Genomic DNA, 26,826 nt, shown 5'->3' with positions numbered 1-26,826 from the left:
TATACTCATCTGACCAGAAATTATTGTCTTCTTTCCATTTCACTTCACTGACCCCTACTATATCTAGACTTAGCCTTTGCATTTCCCTTTTCAGGTTTTCTAGCTTTCCTAGCACATTCAAGCTTCTGAGATTACATTCCCCGACTCATAAAACGCTATCCTTTCGTTGGTTATTTAATCTTTTTCTCATGGGCACCTCCTCTTGTGAATCCCACCCAGAAATTCGAATAGGGGACTGTTGTGGAATCTTTTGCCAATGAAGAGATCGTCACACTTGTTCAGTTACTGGCTATATGACCTGTGGATAGACACTATGTGTCTATAATGCAGTTGTTTCTATTGCCTTCTGCATTATCATGCCGTTGATTATTGCTGATTCTTCCGCCTTCAGGAGCATTTTCCCACCCTGAGGAGAAGAGAGTGCCCTGAAACTCTGACCGCTCCTTTGCCCTCTTTGACAAGGTGTGAGTGTATAAGCTATGGCGGGAGTTTAGAGCGGCAGTTTGCCGCCACAGAGCACATGGCTGGCGGTTGCTATGGGCCCAGCGGCTAGCGGCGAGCGGCTAGCGTTAAGCGGCCTTGGAAAAGCCCGTGTGGACGCTAGGCAGAGGCACGTAAGGTCGTGTTTGTGGGCTTGGAGAAATTTATATTTCAGAGAAAAATTGATAAAAACAAAGCCAAGAGTGACACGGAGGTGCGAGTTGGCACTCATGGACAGAAAAATATGTAAAACCTAATTGTCTAGACGCACCACATAAATATCGAATAGTTTAAAGTTATTGTAGTCTAAAAATATGTAAATTTATGGAAGTTCAAAAGCTAATATCTCGGCCATGCTTTGTCCGATTAATATAAACAAAGTCTACTGACGTGGCCAGTAGAACTGCATCGAGCAAACATAGTCGATTTAGCAAAACATGTACCATATTTGAATGAAAGGTCGGAATATGGGATGTTTTTGGTAATAAATAAATTTGAAGAGACGAAACTAGCGACAGCATTCTAAAGTTTTAAGAGGTAGATAAGTAATTTACGTATGTATTTTTATTTGTTTAGTTTGTATTAAAAAATCTGGGAAAAGGAAAATCACGCCACAAGAATATTATTTGTGAGAAAACAGTGGCAGATACAAAAAATTGAACTTTAAATTTTTATTGCCCAGAAAATTTCCATATTTTTCAATATATCATATGTGTTTTTGTGTTTAGTTTTAGAATATTCGTAATTTTTGTCAAACATTGCTTTGATCTAGGCAGTCGTTTCGAGGGTGGATAGGGCTGCCATCTTTGAGGATAGTTGGTTCTGAGCGACGCTAAGAGCCATTTTAAATTTCACCGCAATAACTGCTTGCATGTTTTTATATTTTATTTCAGCTTAAAAGTTGAATTTACAACAGGTGTGAGCTGGCTCCTACGACGAAAAACGTAAGCAGACATTCAGACCAGACACATCTCTAGGCCACTCAATTAAGCTGGGTGTAGCAAGTATATATATTTTCGTGCCGTAGCACTCAGGAGCTCGAGCCAAACTATTCAAACTACAATGTGTAGTGCCCAGTACAGTCGTAAAGGCCACTGGCAGAATAAGTGTGACTCCTTATACTGGAAGTCTTCGGCCACCAATGCTGATCATTAATCAAAGATGAAAGTGGTGACAGGCTTCAAACCCGGGACTAATGACGTTCTGATAACCAATCAAAGACGTTACCTCCAGACCAAGAAGAGCACAGTTTTCTGAGGAGGGATGAATACTTCTTTCTGTACTTTTGGGCATGTTGATTCATGCATGTTTTCACACAAACAGGAAGTAACTACTTAATAGAGGCAGAGACAGGTACCGAGTGTGGAATTTCTTGATCAAGGGAATGCCTCCACCTGATGCTTTGGTCAGGAACCACGAGAACTAATGGAGGTCCCTCAGGCATGGTAGGCACATCACCTTGGTCTACAGGATTGAGGTGCAGATATTACAACAGGAAGTAACCAAATGAGAGAGAGTGAAGATGGTTTCCCGGATATCAGAATCAAAGGACACTGACTTGCGGTCTGTAGTTGGTATTTAGTATCGAAAACGGCAGTTAATATACCACATTTCATTCCATCCCTGAGCGCTTACAGTTATTTCATCATGGGAATTGGGCCGGGGGATGCAGAAATGAGCTCTACTCAAACATGGGAAACATGTCTTCCACAAACTGATTAAAGGGAGATGTATTGCAATCTCAATCCCTTTTCTGCCATTGCTATTTCACCCTTTGAATTGGTACACTGTTAAATTTTTACTGAATGAACATATATGAATGAAAATATATGCTGCATTTACAAGTAAAACGAACAAAATAGTTCTTATGTATTTAAAGAAATACTTTTTTATTTCACTGATAAAATTTCACTTTTTTAGTACATTCATTATTATAAAACAGTTTTTGTTGGGGGTGGTGGTTCTCAATTTACTTGCAATAAGTTGTTGCCATCCTGTGTACAAATATACCAAATTTCATACTTGAAAATAAAAAATTGTAGTTTTGACAAAAATCAATTTAAAGTTTAGGATTGAAATTTTAGTGTATTTATTGAAAGAATTACTTACCACTAACAGTTACCTGGACCATACTGTGCACCATCTGAATCACACTGATTTTCTTTTCCTCTCTTGATTCCTCTTCTTTTCTGTCTATCTTGTTTTCCTCATTTTAAATTAGCAATTTTTGATTTGCAGATTCGCTCTTTATCTATCTGCACCAAGAATTTTGCAGTACTTTCACTAGATTGTATGCTCAATATTTTCAAAACATACAGGTTTCTTGTTACACCCTCACTAAAGAATAAAATAGTACCACAAATCTGAAGATGTACAGTTTTCAGTAGCTGGGTCCAAATGACAGAATTCCCACATTCATCTAAATTTTGCTTTTGGCCATGAAGACATTTCTACAGTGAAGTGTCTTTACGAATATCTCTAAATGTAGCTTTAATTTCTTTACGAATATCTCTAAATGTAGGTTTAATTTCATTCATTACTGCTGCAGATAAAGAATATTTGTGGTCATGTTTTGCCCTTCTCCTGTACTTGCACCAAGTGTCACGATAATTCAAAGACAGTGCTGAGGACTTTCATTTGTGGAAAGCTTATGGAAAAAGATAGTCCATAAGGCTTTTTCATTTTTTCTACAAGCCCAACATTTATCATGGCCAAACCACAACAATTATGTGATCTATGTATTTTAACATTTATCAGGCGACCTTTACCAACTATTTTCTTGCCATCTTCCAGTAGTATTTTCGACTTTTCTTTTAATAATCTTCTCAACCTGGACACCACTCTCTTCTGGACATGCTCCATGCATTTTAATTTAGAAAGTGTGACGTTAGGACCATAGGTTTGTTCCATACAGATCCGGTCACAAGCCTTGCGGTCAACATCCTCTAAATACTGTGTGTGTTTGACACCTCTGATTGCCACTGAACGATTAAAAATCTTAAAAACTACTGCTACTTCTATCCCACCCCTTGGACCAGGATAATTCATCTGACAGTTATATTCACCCTCTTTCAGTTTCACTGCCACAAATTTTGCATCAATTACCTTGCATGTTTCAAATGCTGTAGGTGTCATGACATCATTTAGTGAAGAGTGGCCACTGTAGTGCCACCTGCCATGAAAATATACACGAATATCATCACTTTCATCGTCATTGCTTTTCCTGAGTTCTTCTTCAGCTGCTTCCATCATTGAGACGTTACAAACTTCAGCAACAGCAGTTCTAATAATTTTATTGTAAGTCATAAATTTTGCAGTTGGATTTCGAATGTCAAGTAATGCACATACACTTTGTGATCAAAAGTATCCAGATACCCCCAAAAATATACTTCTCTCATATTAGGTGCATTGTGCTGCCGCATACTGCCAGGTACTCTGTATCAGCGACCTCAGTAGTCACTAGGCACCGTAAAAGAGCAGAATTTGGCGCTCTTCGGAACTCACAGACTTCGAACGTGTCAGGTGATTGGGTGTCTCTTGAGTCATACATCTGTACTCGAGATTCCCAGATCCTAAACTTCTGTAGGTCCACTGTTTCCGATGTGGTAGTGAAGTGGAAACGTGAAGGGACACGTACAGCACAACAGCGTACAGGATGACTTCGTCTGTTGACTGACAGAGACCACCAACAGTTGCAGAGGGTTGTAATGTGTAATAGGCAGACATCTATGCAAACCATCACACAGGAATTTAAAACTGCATCAGGATCCAATGCAAGTATTATGACAGTTAGGCAGGAGGTGAGAAAACCTGTATTTCATGATCGAGCAGCTGCTCATAAGCCACACATCAAGCCGGTAATGCCAAATGACACTTCGTGTATGGAGTGTAGACACTGGTTGACTGAACAGTGGAAAAAGGTTGTGTGGAGTGACGAATCACGGTATACGTTGTAGCGATCCGATGGCAGGGTGTGGGTATGATGAATGCCCAGTGAATGTCACCTGCTAGCATGTGTAGTGCCAACAATAAAATTCGGAGGCAGTGGTGTTAAGGAGTGGTCGTGTTTTTCATAGAGAGGGCTGGAACCCTCATTGTTTTGGGTGTCACTGTCACAGCACAGGTCTACATTGATGTTTTAAGCACCTTCTTGCTTCTCACTGTTGAAGAGCAATCCAGGGATGGCGATTGCATCTTTCAACAGGATCGAGCACCTGTTCATAATGCATGGCCTGTGGCGGAGTGGTTGCATGATAGTAACATCCCTGTAATGGACTGGTCTGCACAGATTCCTCACCTGAATCCTTTAGAACACCTTCTGGATATTTTGGAACGCCGACTTTGTGCCAGGCCTCACTGACCGACATCGATACCTCTCCTCAGTGCAGCACTCCATGAAGAATGGGCTGCCATTCCCCAAGAAACCTTCCAGCACCTGACTGAATGTATGCCTGAGAGATTGGAAGCTGTCATCAAGACTAAGGGTGGGCTAACACCATATTGACTTTCAGCATTACCGATGGAGGGTGCGATTTTCAGCCATCTACCCATATAATTTTGATCACATAGTGTAAGAGTTTGCCTGCCTCCATCGGTTTAACAATACACCTGAGAGCATGAACCAGCCTTATGTTGTTCTCATACCAATTATTATTTGTCATTTCTGATGTCATTGTTGTACAACTACACAATATATTGTACAATTTTACATCAGGTGAGACACAATCACTTTGTGGAGACACTGATTCTCTCCCATGGATACGTCACCACCATTTAGTCCACTCACAGTATTTTTGGAAATGAAATCACAGGGCATGCTAAGGGTCACATATTTCCAAATGAGTGTTCATCTTCCCAAGGTGACTGGGAAGAGAACTCCTTGAAGACACTGCAGTTTCTTTCTTGAGGTGCTGATTATCTTTATGTCCAATATTCTTGGTGCCTTTGACCAACCAATCTCATTTACCTTTACGTATTTATTTCCTCTGAATTTTAATTTAGGTGACAATTTCTTTAGTTGCCACACTTTTATAAAAACGTACAAAACCAGAGTACATGTAAATCAGCACTTACTTCACTCGCAAAACTCTTTATAAAGTACAGCCTATAGCGCTCGAAAACAATGGCAAACTTGGTCAGAACAATAAGAATTGGTAGTAGATACAGGGTAGGAAACCTTGACAGGATAAAGCAATATAAGCAGGAAATAACATAAAAGGAGTAAAAGGCATTATCTCTGCATAGTGCAAAAAAGAAGGCATGGCATTTAAATGCCAGGTTGCACAGAGCATAGGAAAACCATCGTAGCTCACAACAAATTGTCATATTTATAAGAAACAAAAACTGTTTTGTGGAGAAAACAGCAGGTATTTCAAATACGAAAAAAAAATCGATTTTTTGAGACCATTTGCCTTCTGTCTCTCCTTAAATAAAGAGTATGCAAATTGAATTATACAATATATTATTGACATTGATTTGAATTTCGCATCATGAAATCTTTCCTCTCAGCCCACAGTGAGTCTTTCTGCCATTTTCAAGAGAGGGGTGCGGAGAGGGAAAGTGTGGAAGGGGGAATGAGTGGGGGATTTTCCAGTGAGGTGAAATGGGTTTCAGAATAGAACTGGGAAGGGGTGACAAAAAATGTCCATTTTCCAGAGAGGCAGTGGAGGAGGAAGGGAAGGGCTGGTAGTTTCTCAGAAGGATGGATTTTTCCCAGGGGGTCATAAATAAATTACCATGCCAACAGGTATATCTAGGGAGTCATAAATTAATTTACATAACAGTAGTTTAGTGGAGGGGGTAATTAATTGCTCAATTTAACGATCATATCTGTTTCACATCAAAGTGTGCCAGAACTCTTTTTACCCCACTACTTGCTTAACTACTACAGCTGCATTTCTGCACAAATTAGTGAGAAGCCAGTTTTATTTAGATTGGCTGTGACTTCTGAGATTGTTAGTTAAAGTTAACTAGTGACTGGAGATCTTTATCATCAACTTGTGAGAACTTTTGTTCCATCAACTTTGAGCTTTTTGAATTCTTTCCAACAGACCATTCAAGAGTGGAGAATTGTGTTCCTCACGGCAGCTGGAGTCTTCTTCGTGGGCAATCTGATTTTCGTTATTTTCGCTGATGGCGAAGTTCAACCTTGGAACGCCCCTAACTATTCGAGAGGAAAGAAAAAAGGTGAGTTCCTTGAATACTTTAGCTGTAGTGCTACTAGATCTAAAGTGCTTCTAGAAGTTCTCTCGAAGTTGTTAGTATATTGTTACACTCCGTTAATATTTATCATCAGTTGCCGAATCGTGGTGTTTGGTAAAGTGTATCTGTATAGTGTTTACATGGGCATGGTTACGTGCGCCAGTTGCCTGCAGTTTGCGCCAGTAATCGTGCACATAGGCGTGAAAATTTTGAGTCCAATCACCTCTAGTTTACTTTTGCAACATGACGCCAACTGAATTAATACTTGAGAGCATTCGAGCCGTGGATTTCATTGCACTTCAGAAGGTTGCAGAACGCTTGAATATTGAAATAAGAAGACAGAATTGTCCGTTTCTTCTGGCAGTTCGTGAGGTTTAGTGTGTGTCGGTTGAAACGCATTTCGAATCTGTTAATCAGAGTACTCGTAATGTACAAACACATAGTGAAGACGTATAAGCTTTGCTGATATGGTCTCTGGATGTGAGATAACTCTCGCCCTGTGACCAAGAGTCGGTAATGCACCACTGCGTTGGGATGGGTGGTCGCAGCTCCTATTTTGCAGATATAGATCAGTGTGAGTTGCTTTAAGGAACACATTGTGACCCATGAAACCGTCACCTTTTCTACGGACCAAGACGTCTAAACACGGCAGGTCTCCATTTTTCTACAAAGCCATGTTGAAGCAAATGCTAGGATGGAGCGCTTGAGAGTGCTGAGAGCTCTGCGTTTAAATTTGTGTTGTCGGGAAATACTGTACATGACAAGCACTTTTAAATTAGTGGACCATATTGTTAACTCGCAAGTAACAAATGAAATTTCTTTTTTTCTTTTCCAGAAAGTATAGAAAAGGTTGCAGCTTGAGTCACACTAAGTGACGCCAGTAGCCACATGGAATACAGTGAGAGAAACACAAGTTTCTTCACAATAAAGCTTTTCACATAAAGAAGACACAGGGAAGGACAACTCTGCAAAACATACACCTTTTCTGCAGCTTGAGTAACATGCCAAAGTCACTTGGAAGAAATATATTTTATTTTATTCCTTACCAAATGCATACATGCTAATTAAAAATGTAGCATCCACATCATATATGCATGAACTACTACACCTACAACAGAAGGTTGACAGTTATGATACAAGAGAAGTGGCTGTGAAACTATAACTTAATCTATCTTAGCATGAAGTACCTGAAGAACTTTGATGTATGAAGATGTGATTCCGTCGAGACCAAGAGATCTGAGGAATCCGTAATTATATCTGTGTAAGTGTGAGACACGGATATTGTTTTTGCATGGCTTGTTTCTGCTTCAGTTTTGAGAAGCGTCTCTCCAGAAGTTGTGATAAGAGTTTACTTCCTATTAGAACAATGTAAGTTTTTCTGTGATATAAAAAATTAATAAACTTCTCTTCAACAGAAACGCCTGTCTATTCGATGACTCTGTCATACACTATATAGTTCTGAAGACGCCCCACATTAATACTAAGTAAAAGCATTTGAGTATGACTGTAGACACTTGAATATTTTTATTCTACATCTGAAACAGCATTGTGATGGCGTGTTCGTAATGCGCATCTTTTTGTTTTTGCATTCGTTCACATAGGAATTGACTGATTCATTCATTCGTTCATTGTACTCCATAGGTCACATCATCAAGGAGAATCATTAGGAATGAGGAAAGAGTGTGCATGAATAGAGAAATTGTCTCCAAATCCAATTTTGATGGTTGTATTAAAAATTAACTATCATTTAACTCCTCTGTTTTGTATATTCTTTTATTTCTTCATTTACATGTCAAGTTCCGTAGGACCAACTTGAGGTGCAAATCTCCACAGTCATGGAACGTGTCAGCACTTGAAATTGCAAAGTAAAAGTAATAACAGGTAAAATTAAATTATTTATGAACCAAAAAAAGTCAAGCCGAAAGTTTCTGTAAAAGCAATCAATTAAACAACAAGAATCAGCTTAATTTTTCAAGGAACTCCTCGACAGAATAGAAGGAGTGACCCATGAGTAAACTCATCAATTTCTATTTGAAAGCGTGTGGATTACAGCTAAAACTTTTGAATTCTTGAGGTAGCTTGTTGAAAATGGATGCTGTAGTACACTGCACAACTCTTTGCACAAGAGTAAGGAAGTCCGATCCAAACGCAGATTGGATTTTTGCCGAGTATTGACTGAGTGAATGCTGATTTTTCTTGGGAATAAGCTGATGTTGTTAACAGGAAACGACAGTAAAGAATATATACATATTAAGAGGACAATGTCGAAATACCCAGACTAGTGAACAGGGGTCGACAAGCGATTCGCGATCGTACACCACTTATTTCCCGAACCGCCCGTTTCTGAGGCAAAAATAGTCTTTTAAAATGGGAAGGGTTATCTCAAAATATAATGCCATACGACATAAGCGAATGAAAATAAGCAAAGTAGACTAATTTTTGTGTCGAACGATCACTTACTTCAGATACTGCTTGAATAGTAAAAAATGCAGCATTCAGTCTTTGATCAAGATGCTGAATGTTGGCTTTCCATGACAGTTTACTATCTATCTGTACACCTAGAAATTTGAACTTTTTAGTTTTACCAATCATATGCCCATTCTGTGAAATTGAAACGTCGGGTTTTGTTGAACTGGTGTGTTAGAAACTGTAAAAACTGAGTCTTACTGTGATTTAGAGTTAGTTTATTTTCTACAAGATATTAACTTATGTCATGAACTGCACTATTTGAAACAGAGCCAATGTTGCACACAACATTCTTCACTACCAAGTTAGTGTCATCTGCAAACAGAAATATTTTAGAATTACCCATAATACTAGAGGGCATATCATTTATATAAATACAGAATAGGAGTGGCCCCAACACTGATCCCTGGGACGCCCCCTCCTCCCCCACTTAACCATGCCCCACTCACACCCCACATCATAGCCATTTTCAGAACTTTGAATAATGACCACTTGCTGTGTGTTGTTAAAGTAGGAGGTGAACTAATTGTGAGCCACTGCCTTTATTCCATAATGGTCCAACTTCTGGAGCAACATTTATTTAAACATGAAATTACAATGTATTGGACGACTTTTTCATTGTCTATTTTACTGCATTAACAGACAGGTACTTTGCTCAAACATCATTACACTCTCACGAGACCCCGTGTGAAGTATTTGCAACCATTGCTCAGCTTCTTCGACGATTACATTTTTCCTAGTCAATGTTTATTTCATGTGATTAGCTTGCAATAACATAACTTTCTCATCTTTGTTGAGGTGTAAAATTTTCAATCTTTATTTGTCGTAAGAAGCTACATACTGGCATCTTAATCTACTCTCCTTTGCACGGTTTCAAATCTCAGATTTGTATTTTATCCAACATGTACAGAAAAGAAAGTTCAAAGAATGAATGTCATACCGGTAAGTATATTTGTTCCGACCTGTTTCAGAGGTAACTTCATTAGTGTGATTTCCAGTCAGTTGACAGCTTCGTGCCTATGTACTAGTCGCACTTATAACCTATTCTTTATGCAGACACTGTGTACACACATTGTTGTATTTTCGATGTAAGTGTTCCTTCATTTTCCCTTCGAAAGAAAAACGGTTCAGCTCCTTCCTTCCATGGATCTGCTGATCACTGAATAGACAATCCCTTCTGTGAGTTCGCCTTTCTTTCATCTCTGCTCTACCCACATCAAATGCGGATATATCTCATTTTATAATTTTAAACTTATTCAAAGTCTCTGACCTTTCTTGTGATATCTGTCATCGTACCCTAGTGAATTTACCTGGATAATTAAAACACAAATTTCCTGCTTCCTACTTTTACGTATCTTTTTTTGTAATTTTCGTAATTCCATTCCTTACACGTTTGTATAGATTATCGAAGTATTTAATATCGATCCCTGTTTCTCAGCTGCTTATCTTTAAATGCTGTTGGCCAAGAACCTATTCAGTATTATGAAATTCCTGATCTTTTTGTATAATGAACACGGTTACCTACAGCTTACTTTAAAATCTATGGACAAGTGCAGAGTATTTACGTAATTTTTATTGCATTTTCTTTCATTTATATTTACAAATACTCGCTACATATATTAAAACACAGCTTCCTAAAACCTGTTGAGAACACCACCTAGTTTGTTGTTAATCTCTGTTTAATCATATTTTATCAATTATTAGGTACAAAACCCTTACTTAGCACCTCTTTAATTCTTCCACCTTACATTAAGAGACGTACTATATTAATAACAATCCCATTTTTCTTACATTTATATAAATCTTTTATGCAATAGCGCATTCTTATCGGTGACAACGTGAGGTTTTTACAGTAACTTCGCTCGCCATTTGTTAAAATAGTTGTTAACGATTTCTTGTTGGGTATTACTCTAATGTCGCCTATCAAAGCATCGCCCAAACAGTATGCGTGCAATGTAATCTCATTTGCGCGTATAAGTTAATACGTGGCCTTATGTTTTATGGGTAGTGTTAACACAATTCTTTTACTCCCGTTCAGTTGACATAACTAATATGCGCGTCGTATCATAGTATAAACGATTTTCTCGTTTATCATGCAACAAAAAAATTTTTCTTCCGCTGCTAATATGTCATAAGCGTGGTTGCCTACACCTTACGAATAATCTCTCGCAACTTCCAAAATAAAGATTCTTCGCTTGTAATCCACATAAACTTTCCTTCTGATAGTAGTACTGCCTGGTCACATTGTTGTCGCTGTTCTTTAAAATATTCATCTATATTTACATCATACACTCCTTGAAATTGAAATAAGAACACCGTGAATTCATTGTCCCAGGAAGGGGAAACTTTATTGACACATTCCTGGGGTCAGATACATCACATGATCACACTGACAGAACCACAGGCACATAGACACAGGCAACAGAGCATGCACAATGTCGGCACTAGTACAGTGTATATCCACCTTTCGCAGCAATGCAGGCTGCTATTCTCCCATGGAGACGATCGTAGAGATGCTGGATGTAGTCCTGTGGAACGGCTTGCCATGCCATTTCCACCTGGCGCCTCAGTTGGACCAGTGTTCGTGCTGGACGTGCAGACCGCGTGAGACGACGCTTCATCCAGTCCCAAACATGCTCAATGGGGGACAGATCCGGAGATCTTGCTGGCCAGGGTAGTGGACTTACACCTTCTAGAGCACGTTGGGTGGCACGGCATACATGCGGACGTGCATTGTCCTGTTGGACCAGCAAGTTCCCTTGCCGGTCTAGGAATGGTAGAACGATGGGTTCGATGACGGTTTGGATGTACCGTGCACTATTCAGTGTCCCCTCGACGATCACCAGTGGTGTACGGCCAGTGTAGGAGATCGCTCACCACACCATGATGCCGGGTGTTGGCCCTGTGTGCCTCGGTCGTATGCAGTCCTGATTGTGGCGCTCACCTGCACGGTGCCAAACACGCATACGACCATCATTGGCACCAAGGCAGAAGCGACTCTCATCGCTGAAGACGACACGTCTCCATTCGTCCCTCCATTCACGACTGTCGCGACACCACTGGAGGCGGGCTGCACGATGTTGAGGCGTGAGCGGAAGACGGCCTAACGGTGTGCGGGACCGTAGCCCAGCTTCATGGAGACGGTTGCGAATGGTCCTCGCCGATACCCCAGGAGCAACAGTGTCCCTAATTTGCTGGGAAGTGGCGGTGCGGTCCCCTACGGCACTGCGTAGGATCCTACGGTCTTGGCGTGCATCCGTGCGTCGCTGCGGTCCGGTCCCAGGTCGACGGGCACGTGCACCTTCCGCCGACCACTGGCGACAACATCGATATACTGTGGAGACCTCACGCCCCACGTGGTGAACAATTCGGCGGTACGTCCACCCGGCCTCCCGCATGCCCACTATACGCCCTCACTCAAAGTCCGTCAACTGCACATACGGTTCACGTCCACGCTGTCGCGGCATGCTACCAGTGTTAAAGACTGCGATGGAGCTCCGTATGCCACGGCAAACTGGCTGACACTGACGGCGGCGGTGCACAAATGCTGCGCAGCTAGCGCCATTCGACGGCCAACACCGCGGTTCCTGGTGTGTCCGCTGTGCCGTGCGTGTGATCATTGCTTGTACAGCCCTCTCGCAGTGTCCGGAGCAAGTATGGTGGGTCTGACACACCGGTGTCAATGTGTTCTTTTTTCCATTTCCAGGAGTGTATTTTATCATGAGGCTAACCATCTTAATTCATATTTGGTAGAATTCAAAGGTAAGAAATTGATGGAAAAAGCAACTCCTGGTCCTCCAGTACTCATCATTTCGTTCAAGCCAAACGATAATCGCGGCAATACATCTAATACTTTATTTTCTGAAGAACCTTTTCTAAAATTAAGTTTTATTAATTGACTATACAGCAATCTTCTTTCCTCAAGGAAATCTAAGGCCTGATGTTCTCTACATGTGTTTATCTCAAACTCCAAATTAGTGTTTGAAACATTTTTATGCTCCATACAACAGCGAACAATTCTTTCTCTGTAGCTGTATACTTGTTTGAGTTCATGTTTATTTAGACCTCTGCTAGCGAAGGCTGTGGTGTTATATTCACTATCTCGGATGCTATTCAGTTTGGAACAGTTTACGAGACTACACCATATTTGGAAGTGTCTGATGCCAATTTGAATGCTTGATTCAATACAGGGTGTTTTGAAACTTCGGCGGATAACGATTATCTTTGCTGTTTCCTTTATGTCGATTCTGTCCTTGAGTGAAATCTCCCCTTTCTTTATTTACTGTGTCTAGGCATTCTATAAAAGTTAAGAGATTACTACATTAGTTCATCCTCTCTACCAAATTTCTCTCTATGAAAGGTAAGGTAATACCAGGGCCTGTACTAAGTTTTTTCCTCTACGGGTTGTGCCAATATTTAGATCTAGTCAAATGCCACTATAGCTACCCCGTGTACTGTTATAGTCCTTAGAAATTACTAAATCCAGAGTTAATTTTTCTTGTGTCTCGGTGACCAATTCCTTCTTTTAAATTTCTTCTGGAAATCATCGCAATTCTTCCGAATGAGTGGTTCTCCATTCCAATTGCGTGACGATCGAAATGTATTGAATGTATCTCACAATATGGTTCAAATTCGAAAACTGTTTTAACCATTTTTTTCCATTTCCTTTCTGCACTTGTTCTGTCGGATGAGTTAATAACCCAGTTAGATACTGTGGTCTTATTTCTAAATTCCTATATTTTCTAGCGTTTCCCATAACTTATGAAATTTATGTAGATGTTCAACAGCGTCGTCCACAGAATTAGATGTAGCGCTGGCGGAATCTACTTTTTCATCTTTCGTTCTACTAATACCTGCAAACGCTTCTCCAAATTAGCCGCGCTTTTCGGATCACTAGTTATTTCAACAAGTTCCCTATTTTGTTCTAATGCTTCTACACGATTTCGCGTCTCTGAGATTTAACTGTTCATGTAAGTATCTCCAGAGTGGATCGTTCATCTACGATCCTTTTGTTTTACCGTCTATCTCTTTAAAATGTTCTGCAACGTCCTTCCTCATCCCTATATCGCATTGTTTTCGTATTACAGTCCACAAATCCTTAGGTAAACTAACTAAGGTCTCGACCATATTGTAAAATTACGTATTTGAAGAGCCTATTTTCGTAGGTATCGTGTCTAATTGTTTTAATTCCTCCCACTGAGCTCCAGTGCCATTTTGTAATTCCTCCATTTTTGCTTATTACACTACTGGCAATTAAAATTGCTACACCAAGAAGAAATGCAGATGACAAACGGGTATTCATTGGACAAATATATTATACTAGAAATGACATGAGATTACATTTTCACGCAATTTGGGTGCATAGATCCTGAGAAATCAGTACCCAGAACAACCTCCTCTGGCCGTAATAACGGCCTTGATACGCCTGGGCACTGAGTCAGACAGAGCTTGGATAGCGTGTACAGGCACAGCTGCCCAAGCAGCTTCAACACTATACCACAGTTCATCAGGAGTAGTGACTGGCGTATTGTGACGAGCCAGTTGCTCGGCCACCATTGACCAGACGTTTTCAATTGGTGAGAGATCTGGAGAATGTGCTGGCCAGGGCAGCAGTCGAACATTTTCTGTATCCAGAAAGGCCCGTACAGGACCTGCAATATGCGGTCGTGCATTATCCTCCTGAAATGTAGGGTTTCGCAGGGATCGAATGAAAGGTAGAGCCGCGGGTCGTAACTCATCTGAAATGAACGTCCACTGTTCAATGTGGTGTCAATGCGAACAAGAGGTGACCGAGACGTGTAACCAATGGCACCCCATACCATCAAGCCGGGTGATACGCCAGTATGGCGATGACGAATACACGCTTCCAATGTGCGTTCACCGCGATGTCGCCAAACACGGAAGTGACCATCATGATGCCGTAAAAAGAACCAGGATTCAACCGAAAACATGACGTTTTGCCAATCGTGCACCCAGGTTCGTCATTGAGTACACCGTCCCAGGTTCTCCTGTCTGTGATGCACCGTCAAGGGTAACCGCAGTCATGGTCTCCGAGCTGATAGTCCATGCTGCTGCAAACGTCGTCGAACTGTTCGTGCAGATGGTTGTTGTCTTGCAAACGTCCCCATGTGTTGACTCAGGGATCGAGACGTGGCTGCACGATCCGTTACACTTCCTGTCGGTTAAATTCCGCGTCTGTAGCACGTCATCTTCGTGGTGTAGCAATTTTAATGGCCAGTAGTGTAACATTTTTAATTCGTCTATTTGTGCTTAAAGGACATTATTTCTGCTATTTTACATGTAGAAACAGACATATAACGTAGACAAACTATATATAAACCTAAAAATCCCTTCGCTGATAAGATTACGTTCTAACACAGCTGTACAATTAGTGAAACATGGTTCTATCAGCTTCCGCACGAGAAACTACTAACAACAATATTTCGGGGTTTTGGGCTGATTACAGCTCACTTAATCAGTATCACCGGTAGCTGCACCGGGCCGCTGATACGCCGTATGGGTGCAGCGATGTCTCCATGAGCCGCTGTGTAGACATTGCAGTAATCAGATGACCAACCGTTGTCCTGCGAGGCCCAGCTGCAGCTGCACTCCTAGGCTCCGGATCAGCACGCTGAAATTTTCCGTTTCGTCGACGAAATACGTCTTCACTCATGTGTCGACAGTTATTTCAACACGTAAATACTTCTTGTTGTTGACTTGATTGCTGTGGTCATTAATCTCGTTTATTCCTTCTGAGGCTTTGCTTTGCACCAAATAAAAAAAAAAACTCGATATTTGGTCCCCTTCACCAAACCGGTCAACCTACATTGGGCGACACAACATTTCTGCTCGCTTCTATATTGTTTCTTAACAATTCTCTTTACCGTCGCTAAAGCTCTCTCACTTCAGTACCTGTTATTCGCTTCCTTCACCTTGGGCGCCACAATGAAGTGTTTTCGTCTCAAGTTATGGGTTATAACTGAGTCAACAACTTCATTAACGATTCGTCGCCGTGATGCTTTTGTGATCACTTCTACCTTGATTATTTTCTTACGGTCGCCGTCAAGTAGTTTATTGATGCTGTCGACCTGCTATGCAGTGCCACTAATTGTGTCTTGTGACTTCTCTATCTGCAGAGCTTCAAGGGCTGTAAGAGATCTCACCTCTACGCCAACTATCTACAAAATCACGTAACCACTCTTAACTAAGACTTCTGCAATTTGCTTATCTCAAAAAACAATTACAACGTCGAGTGTACAGATCGTTAATCGATTACATGTACGTAGCCAAGCTCGTGAAGGAGGCTGTCAGAATGATATCACAGAAGTATGTGACACGTTACTGAGCATTCTTTGTTTGCTTAAGGATGTAGCCATTAGCGCCAGCCCCTCTTATTCTGTGAGCAAGACACATCCCAGCCGCGATGCCGAAGTACGAGTAAGCGATCCGAGGCCGACGAAATGTAGGGGCCCTGCAAAGAACTTGTGACGTCACACTAATCGGCTTCTCCACCATACTTCGCGAACGCTCTGTTCCGTGAAGGCCTGAAAAAGTACCCACTAAAGTCCCTTAAATTTCTCTTGTGCTAGCGAGGGCTTACATGCAGTCAAGAATTATTAAACTCGTCTGAAATAGTTTCTGGCTTCCTGCCGGAGACGGCTGCTGGCATTCGCAAGACTCGCAGTGTCAGGTGCAGTGACGTACGCGCCGCTCCCGGGTGGAGATATTGTGTAGCTCCATCCTTGTTGGATGCTCTGCGATCACATTTCCCTCCGCGCATCTATACAGGGTGGTCCCTCGATCGTGACCGGGCCAAATATCTCACGAAATAAGCCTCAAACGAAAAAACTACAAAGAACGAAACTTGTCTAACTTGAAGGGGGAAACCAGATGGCGCTATGGTTGGCCCGCTAGATGGCGCTGCCACAGGTCAAACAGATATCACTGCGTTTTTTAAAATAGGAATGTCCATTTTTATTACATATTCGTGTAGTATGTAAAGAAATGTGAATGTTTTAGTTGGACCACTTTTTTCGCTTTGTGATAGATGGCGCTGTAATAGTCACAAACATATGGTTTGGTAACAGGTAACAGGTAACAGGTAGGTTTATTAAATAAACATACAGAACGTAGGTACGTTTGAACATTTTATTTCTGTTGTTCCAATGTGATGCATTTACCTTTGTGAACTTATCATTTCTGAGAACGCATGCTGTACTGCGTGATTACCTGTAAATAACACATTAATGCAATAAATGCTCAAAATGATGTCCGTCAACCTCAATGCATTTGGCAATAAGTGTAACGACATTCCTCTCAACAGCGAGTAGTTCGCCTTCCGTAGTGTTCGCACATGCATTGACAATGCGTTGACGCATGTTGTCAGGCGTTGTCGGTGGATCACGATAGCAAATATCCTTCAACTTTCCCCATAGAAAGAAATCCGGGGACGTGCAGGGCATGGTACGTTGCTTCGACGACCAGTCCACCCGTCGTGAAATATACTATTCAATACCGCTTCAACCGCACGCGAGCTATGTGCCGGACATCCATCATCTTGGAAGTACATGGCCATTCTGTCATGCAGTGAAACATCTTGTAGTAACATCGGTAGAACATTACGTAGGAAATCAGCATACACAGCACAATTTAGACTGACATCGATAAAATGGGGGCCAATTATCCGTCCTCCCATAATGCCGCACCACACATTAACCCGCCAAGGTCGCAGATGTTCAACTTGTCGCAGCCATCGTGGATTTTCCGTTGCCCAATACTGCATATTATGCCGGTTTACGTTACCGCTGTTGGTGAATGAAGCTTCGTCACTAAATAGAACTCGTGCAAAAAATCTGTCATCGTCCCGTAATTTCTCTTGTGCCCAGTGGCAGAACTGTACATGACGTTCAAAGTCGTCGCCACGCAATTCCTGGTGCATAGAAATATGGTACGGGTGCAATCGATGTTGATGTAGCATTCTCAACACCGACGTTTTTGAGATTCCCGATTCTCGCGCAATTTTTCTGCTACTGATGTGCGGATTAGCCGCGACAGCAGTTAAAACACCTACTTGGGCATCATCATTTGTTGCAGGTCGTGGCTGACGTCTCACATGTGGATGAACACTTACTGTTTCCTTAAATAACGTAACTATCCGGCGAACGGTAGGGACACTTGGATGATGTCGTCCAGGATACCGAGCAGCATACGTAGCACAAGCCCGTTGGGCATTTTGATCACAATAGCCATACATCAACACGGTACCGACCTTTTCCACAATTGGTAAACGGTTCGTTTTAACACGGGTAATGTATCGCGAAGAAAATACCGTCCACACTGGCGGAACGTTACGTGATACCACGTACTTATACGTTTCTGACTATTACAGCGCCATCTGCCACAAAGCGAAAAAAGTGGTCCAATTAAAATATTCATGTTTCTTTACGTACTACACGAATATGTAATAAATAATAGGGGTTCCTATTTTTAAAAAAAACGCAGTTGATATCCGTTTGACCTATGGCAGCTCCATCTAGCGGGCCAAGCATAGCGCCATCTGGTTTCCCCTTTCAAACTAGATGAGTTTCGTTCTTTGTAGTTTTTTCGTTTGACGCTTATTTCGTGAGATATTTGGCCCGGTCATTATCAGTGGACCACCCTGTATACAGATTTTAAAGAAAAACCGCGCACAGTGGGAAGTTCCTTCTATAAACTACTTATCTAAATAACCTTTCTCCACGACCATCTTTCAGCGGTTTAATAGAAAGAAGTGAAATACGTAGTCACAAAATAACAGGATGTTCCACTACAATAGCTAACATGGTGTGAACAGAGTTTTCAATCTCTAAATATATTAAATACGAAAATAAAAGAACAAATGACGGATAACTTATCGTTTTCTTTTTAGTATGAAGGGATTCTGTAATTGCTGGTTCCGATTTCCGTACGTTAAAATTCAGTACTGTCACAACTCGTTGTAACAGAGAGCTGTGCTTAATCTCGCAATATGTTATTTTGCATGAATTTCTCTCTCTCTCTCTCTCTCTCTCTCTCTCTCTCTTTCTCTCTCTCTCTCTCTCTCTCTCTCTCTCTCTCACACACACACACACACACACACAGACATAGACATAGATAAATAGGTAGATAGAGAGAGAGAGAGAAGCTATGATTGTTTAACGAGATTGAAAGTGTACACATGTTGTTTCATTTTTTAGCTTTTTCCCCAGTCGTTTCCTATCATACTGATTATTAAGATACGTGTTGGAATACACTGATGAGATTTTCTATCGTTTAAGTGGAAGTTTTGCTACTCAGTTACACGTAGGAAAAATTTCATTTCAATCTTTCGGCTTAGAAATTGTTTCAGGGAATATTTCAGTGTTCTTTGGTTTATGATTTTCGAAATAGCTCACAGAGTTACTTATATCACTATATTAATTTGGCCAAAAGTTCGGTTGTCACGGCTCCACAGTTTGACTGATTGAAAATTTATTAACCAGTAGGCCGTAGTGCAACTGGAAGTGATTCATTTTAGGTGTTATAATTTTGCCATAAGATTATTGAGATCTACAAATTTGAACTATCCCATTACAAACTTTGTTCATAAAGAAAATAGATAAAAGAATAAATGCCACTCTCAACAACAGCACATTTTAAAGAGGTACAGGGGAGAAGGTAGATGCATACGTACATGTTGGAACAAACATTATTATGAATCAATTATAGTTATTTGCATTCATCCAATTTGTTGGTACTTGACACAATTAAATAATTCGTTTCAAGAGATACTGCTCTCATCATCAGGATGCTGACGCTCAGTTTGTGGCGCGTGTGCAGGTACAGACTGAGCCTGGTCAAGACATTCTTCGCGTTGGCATTTTTTAGAGGACGTTTTGTCGTTAGAAGTACGTTTTTAAGACAAAAAGGAAATTTATTACTCATTCAGAGTAGAAATGGGCTTTCCGAGGTTGATTTGCAAGGAACCAGTCATTCATAGCTGGGTCGAAAGATAAATTAGGAAAGAACTAAAGTCTGCGAAAAAGTTAGGTAGGAAACAAATCCTAGTTAGGTGGATGCCGGTGGCAGGGTGAGCTTTTGGTTTGTAGCCGACATTCTTTGGTATCGGCCAGCAGCCAACACGTGATTGCTCTCCCACAATCCCTATTGGCTGCAAACAGCAAGTGCATAGGAGGAAAACTGTCAGCAGTTCATGTTTCAGAAGCAAATAGCCTCTGCTTAAATGACAATCTTATTAGGTTCATAAGCTTCAATTAATTATAGCTGAAGATTCTAAGATTATTTTTTAATGAATAATTGCAAATAATATCAGACTGGCTGGACGACCTTTATAGAGGCGCTCATAAGATAAAATAAAAAGAAACACATTGGGTGACGAGTCCTAGTATTACATGAGATTTTCCACCTTGAACTCTGAATCTGTGCAGCAGGCTGCGTCATTTACTTCGGCTGTGGGTACCAAGAGTGTCCAGCTGACGCTTGTCCTGGTGTTCGGAGGTAATTTTGTGACCTGCTGTGACCGACTACTATTATGCATGAGGAGCCTGTGTTTATAGTTCTAAAAATATTATTCGACCAACTTCTAGCTATTATTTCCACAGAATACTATATATTTATAACAATTAATTTGCATTTAATAAATTCTAAAAGCCGTTATAGATTATTCACAATTTTTCCAGTTACCAGAGTCTATTTGTAAAAACGAAGGACATGAAAGTGTAGCAGTAGTGAAAATGGTGTGAAGAGGTTTTTAGCGAATCTCAAACATGTTTCGCAGTAGACATAGAGCAAGCTTTGAACGAAACGAAGGAGAAATTTGGAAAGAGAGTTAACTTTCATGGAGATAAGATAAAAATTTTTGCTGACGAAATTACATTCTGTCAGAAGTTTATTAACTCTTGGTGACATATGATATAGAAATAAACTTTCTCATCAACAATAAAATACAAAATAAAATCATCCACAGTACCCAACCTACTACGAAACAATACCGAAAGTCAAGTTTGTACAAACTCATTTGTACCTCGTGTCCAAGCCTCTAATTGGATAGACTGGTAGAAGCTTCACATCAAGATTCAAAGAGCACAGAGATGCACCTCGTCTTATCAAACTGCGCAAATGCATCTGTACCACACATCCTCTCATTCAGAGCCGTTCCATGAACAGCATTGCACAGAAACCTAAGGAAATATCCCTTGCTAACAAAAGGCATAAAGAATGAAATTTTCACTCTGCGGCGGAGTGTGCGTTGATATGAAACTTCCTGGCAAATTAAAACTGTGTGCCGGACCGAAACCCGAACTCGGGACCTTTGCCTTTCGCGGGTAGGTGCTCTACCAACTGAGCTACCTAAGCACGACTCACGACCCGTCCTCACAGCCTCACTTCCGCCAGTATCTCGTCTCCTACCTTCCAAACTTCATAGGAGCTCTCTCGCGAAACTTGTAGAACTAGCACTCTTCGAAGAAAGGATATTGTGGAGAGAGATGGCTTAGCCACCGCCTGGGGGATGTTTCCAGAATGAAAGGTCCCGAGTTCGAGTCTCGGTCCGGCACACAGTTTTAATCTGCCAGGAAGTTTCAAAAGGCACAAAGCGCGACTTTCTTGAACAAACTGAAATTTTATCAACACACATATACACCATATCACTTTCCCAATGGTCAGATTGAAGTGAGAAACTAATTGTTTCTACAGAACTCAAAAGATTTACTAATTCAGAACAGCTAATCAGCCAATCCCACCCACCTCTTACTCTCTCCCTCCCTCCTCTTCTCACTTACACTTGTATCTACGTTATCATCAGTAACTTAACAAAGAACAATTATTGTGCTAAGTATTTGAATATGTCCGTCTATTGTAGTTAAAATTCACACAAATCATAATATCTTAAATAAACTGTACCGGTGGGCACCCTCAGCCATTAACTAAAAGTAGTATTAATGTAAAAATAGAAACGAAACAGCTGTTCGAGTTGAATTTCCTCCAGTAAATTTAAAATAATGAAGAGAAGTAGCTGCAGTTTTCTGAACCTGTTATTACTGTACGACTATTTTTCAGCATCCATGTTAACATCAGTTTAGATTAATGTATTAGTCTATACAACTATTATATGACGTTGACCAAACCCAAATAACTGCTTCCTAAAGAAAAATGGTGTATGTCTGAGTGAAAATCTTTGTAACATACGTCAGTTGTACAGCGAATGGGCCAAAAATCAATTATAATTTAAGCTGCCAGGTGGATACTAACTACAGTTCAGCTCACACTGCCGCAGTAGGTAAAGCAATTCGTTTTTTGACGAAACTTGCCGTATAACTCTCACATATTCTTGTTATAGAGAAAGAAACCAGCATCACGCTACGAAAATAAAGTCGTAACTTCTGCGTGTCCCATTTGAAGATGAGCCTGAAAAGGATCGAAAACTAGTTTTTGGAAATAAACTAATATTTAAAAATAGAAATGACATCGTTTTTTGTACTTACATACAGTTAATATACAGGCAACTCTTCTACGACTAGACTAGGAATGGATGAAATTATTCATGTGAGCTTATATGAAATACTATTTTTGCATATTTTGCATTGTTCTTCTCCTTCTTCTGCCTTATTATTTGTGCATGTCTATAATTTTGAAATATTCAATACCTCGGTAAAATAATTCAAAGGCAAGGAAAATAATAACGATAAAAAAGCTCATAATTTTATACAACCACATACTGATGTAAATTTGTATTTTTGTAAGCTTCGTTAAGACCCGTTTAACGATATTAGAAAACTACTGCAAAGCAGAACACACTAATGTGACCCTTGCTGAAGGTTTCAGTGACATTTTAGGGAAAAAAAGGACTAAACTGTAAACGGGACAGAATCTGTATTACGCTGGCTGTTAAGGTCACCGTATTAAGCCTTTTTTAACTTTTTTAATTGTCATTCAATTTAAAAACAAAGATTATATCACTATGGCTAATGCATTTTTCGAGTGCTATAATGTACATTTTTCCTATTACAGAAATATATTTGTTCAAGATGTCAGTTGACATAAAATGTGTACAACACAGACCATACAGCAAGATACTCGCGCAACTGCGTAGTCGCAGTTGTATGAGGTCCTGTTGTAACGTATCTCGCGACAACTGGCATGGTGAGTATAAAATTGCATTTTGTATTGTTCAGTACAAAGTCGCACGAGTGTTATAAGAAAAGTCAAAATGATTATTTCTTTTGAAGATTTTCTTTGAACCAAGTTGGTTATTACATCCTTTTTTTAACATTTTTTTGGGTGTCGAGTTTAATATCCCTGCTAGTCGGTACCTTCTGCTTTCCCACTTGCATATAAGCATTCAAGTGTGCTGTATATGTGTGACTTACACTCTGCAGTATGGTGAGGGTCAATCCGTAGTGGACATATCTTAAACTATTGTTCGGTCCCGTTCTCAAGTATTTGTTGGAAGATTAAGCTAGCGTTCCTGACTTCTAGTTGGTGTTAAATATGGGATACGTTGAGGGACGGTCTGAACACACAGTGTTTGTTTGGATAAATAAAAGTTCCCGCCCTGTTCCGTATTACAACACACTGACTTAGATGTCGTGTCTCCTCTTAGTACAGTCGGTGTCTAACATCTTTGTGTCATTACGTTTTGTGTAAAGCCATATCAAACCACTGGCATCACAAGTGATACACAGAGGGAGGTGTGACGTAGGTGACATGAGTCAGCACTGTGACTGCAGCAGGATAGTGCCGCTCCAGTTCCTTTAACGAACTACTTATGATAGTGACGAGTGCTTAACAACCTTACAGACTTCAGTAGCGGGCTTCTCAGTTTTAAAGTTAGAACAAGGGGAAGCAGGAATCATACACCTCTGAGTGAATAGTTGCTTATTATAGTATTGAGCCAGTATCTCAAGTCTGGGTCAGTACGCCGGAATTCTACACTGTTGTATACAGGGTGATTTCTTCCACAAACTCTAGGGACTGATCGATCAGAGGATACGGAAGAAAAACGGTCGAATGAACTTATGTCTGGGAATGCATGGCTTCCGCGCTAGAGACCATTTGTTCAGTCATATGTTGTTAGAGAGACTGCGGTCTAAGACGAGCTGTACCATGCAGCCACAGTTATAGTATGCTTTCCATGTGCCTCAACGAATGCCTGTATGCGCGGTAGCTTGTTCTGCCTCACACGTTCACATTAGCCAGGCTACACCCTAACAGCGTCAGAGGCAGCATGAATACGTTGCTCGAGTGTCTCCACATCTGGAACGGGCTCTGCATACACGATACTTTTGAGATACCCCCATATCCAGAAATCGCATGGGTTGACATCCAGTGAACGACCAGGCGATGCAACTGGACCCTTCCGTCTGATCCATTAATCCGGGAAGATATGATTGAGATGCGCGTGGATGCTAACCACGAAGTGGGCTGCAGCACAGTCATGCAGCAGCCACAAAAGCCTTCGAATCATCAATGGCACTTCTTCAGCAGGGGAGGCAAAATTACCCGCAAGAAACACCGATAGTTCCTGCCTGTCAAGCGACGTGGAAGGAAGACTGGTCCCAAAATCGCCAGCTGCACAGATGCTGATGATTTGCTTCGCTGTCACCATACCATGTGGGGGACTGCATACTATTCGACATATGACTGTTATGAAAGCTGAAGATATCACTCCATGTAAATGTTGCCTAATCTGTGAATAGAATGGATGACACAAATCGTGGTTTCCTGCTGAAGAAACCTGTGACAAAACTGCTCCCAATGTGGAAAGTCTGTTGCTAGTAGGCCCTGCACACGCTGTAAGTGATAAGGGTGGTAACAATTGTCATGGTGAATATTCCACACGGTCATCTGGCTTACCCTGTACTGGTGGGCCAACTGCCTGGTGCTGACACGGCTGTCGCGTTCCACAGTGTTAATCGCATTTTCCTCCAAGTCTGGTGGGCGAATATTACGGGTACGTGCTTCATGATTTCCTGCTTCCTTAAACGACCCTGTCTCAGACAAATGGCGAAACACTGTTTCAAACTGTGAGTGCTGTGGTTGTTGTCGTTGGGTGAGGATAGGTCTCCTGATACAACATTGCTTCCCGCCGCCCTTTGCTATCTGCATTTCTGTAAACGGTTGAAAGCAAGGGGAAAGTACAGCCGTAATTTTTCCCGAGGGCATGCAGCTTTATTGTATGGTTAATGACGATGGCGTCCTCTTCGGTAAAATATTCCGGAGGTAAAATAGTCCCCCATTCGGATCTCTGGGCAGGGACTACTGAAGAGGCCGTCGTTATCAGGAGCAAGCAAACTGGCGTTCTACGGATCGGAGCGTGGAATGTCAGATCCCTTAATCGGGCAGGTAGGTCAGAAAATTTAAAAAGGGAAATGGATAGTTTAAAGTTAGATATAGTGAAGTTCGGTGGCAGGAGGAACAAGACTCTTGGTCAGATGACTACAGGGTTATAAATACAAAGTCAAATAGGGGTAATGCAGGAGTAGGTTTAATAATGAATAAAAAAATAGGAATTGGGGTAAGCTACTACAAACAGCATAGTGAACGCATTATTGTGGCCAAGATAGACACGAAGCCCACGCCTACTACCGTAGTACAAGTTTATATGCCAACTAGCTCTGCAGATGACGAAGAAATTGAAGAAATGTATGACGAAATAAAAGAAATTATTCAGATAGTGAAGGGAGACGAAAATTCAATAGTCATGGGTGACTGGAATTCGGTTGTAGGAAAAGGGAGAGAAGCAAACGTAGTAGGTGAATATTGATTGGGGGTAAGAAATCAAAGAGGAAGCCGCCTGGTAGAATTTTGCACAGAGCACAACTTAATCATAGCTAACACTTGGTTCAAGAATCATAAAAGAAGGTTGTATACATTGAAGAAGCCTGGAGATACTGACAGATTTCAGATAGATTACATAATGGTAAGACAGAGATTTAGGAACCAGGTTTTAAATTGTAAGACATTTCCAGGGGCAGATGTGGACTCTGAAAACAATCTATTGGTTATGAACTGTAGATTAAAACTGAAGAAACTGCAGAGTTTCAGGGAGAGCGTAAGGGAACAAATGGCAGGAATGGGGGACAGAAATACAGTAGAAGAAGAATGGGTAACTTTGAGGGATGCAGAAGTGAAGGCAGCAGAGGATCAAGTAGGTAAAAAGACGAGGTCTAGTAGAAATCCTTGAGTAACAGAAGAAATATTGAATTTAATTGATGAAAGGAGAAAATATAAAAATGCAGTAAATGAAGCAGGCAAAAAGGAATACAAAAGTCTCAAAAATGAGATCGACAGGAAGTGCAAAATGTCTAAGCAGGGATGGCTAGAGGATAAATGTAAGGATGTAGAGGCTTATCGCACTAGGGGTAAGATAGATACAGCCTACAGGAAAATTAAAGAGACCTCTGGAGAAAAGAGAACCACTTGTATGAATATTAAGAGCTGAGATGGAAACCCAGTTCTAAGCAAAGAAGGGAAAGCAGAAAGGTGGAAGGAGTATATAGAGGGTATATACAAGGGCAATGTACTTGAGGACAATATTATGGAAATGGAAGAGTATGTAGATGAAGATGAAATGGGAGATATGATACTGCCTGAAGAGTTTGACAGAGCACTGAAAGACCTGAGTCGAAACAAGGCCCCAGGAGTAGACAACATTCCATTAGA

This window comes from Schistocerca cancellata, chromosome 1, assembly GCF_023864275.1.
Source record: "Schistocerca cancellata isolate TAMUIC-IGC-003103 chromosome 1, iqSchCanc2.1, whole genome shotgun sequence".
NCBI classification, from domain to species: Eukaryota; Metazoa; Arthropoda; class Insecta; order Orthoptera; family Acrididae; genus Schistocerca; species Schistocerca cancellata.
This window is presented reverse-complemented; position numbering follows the sequence as displayed.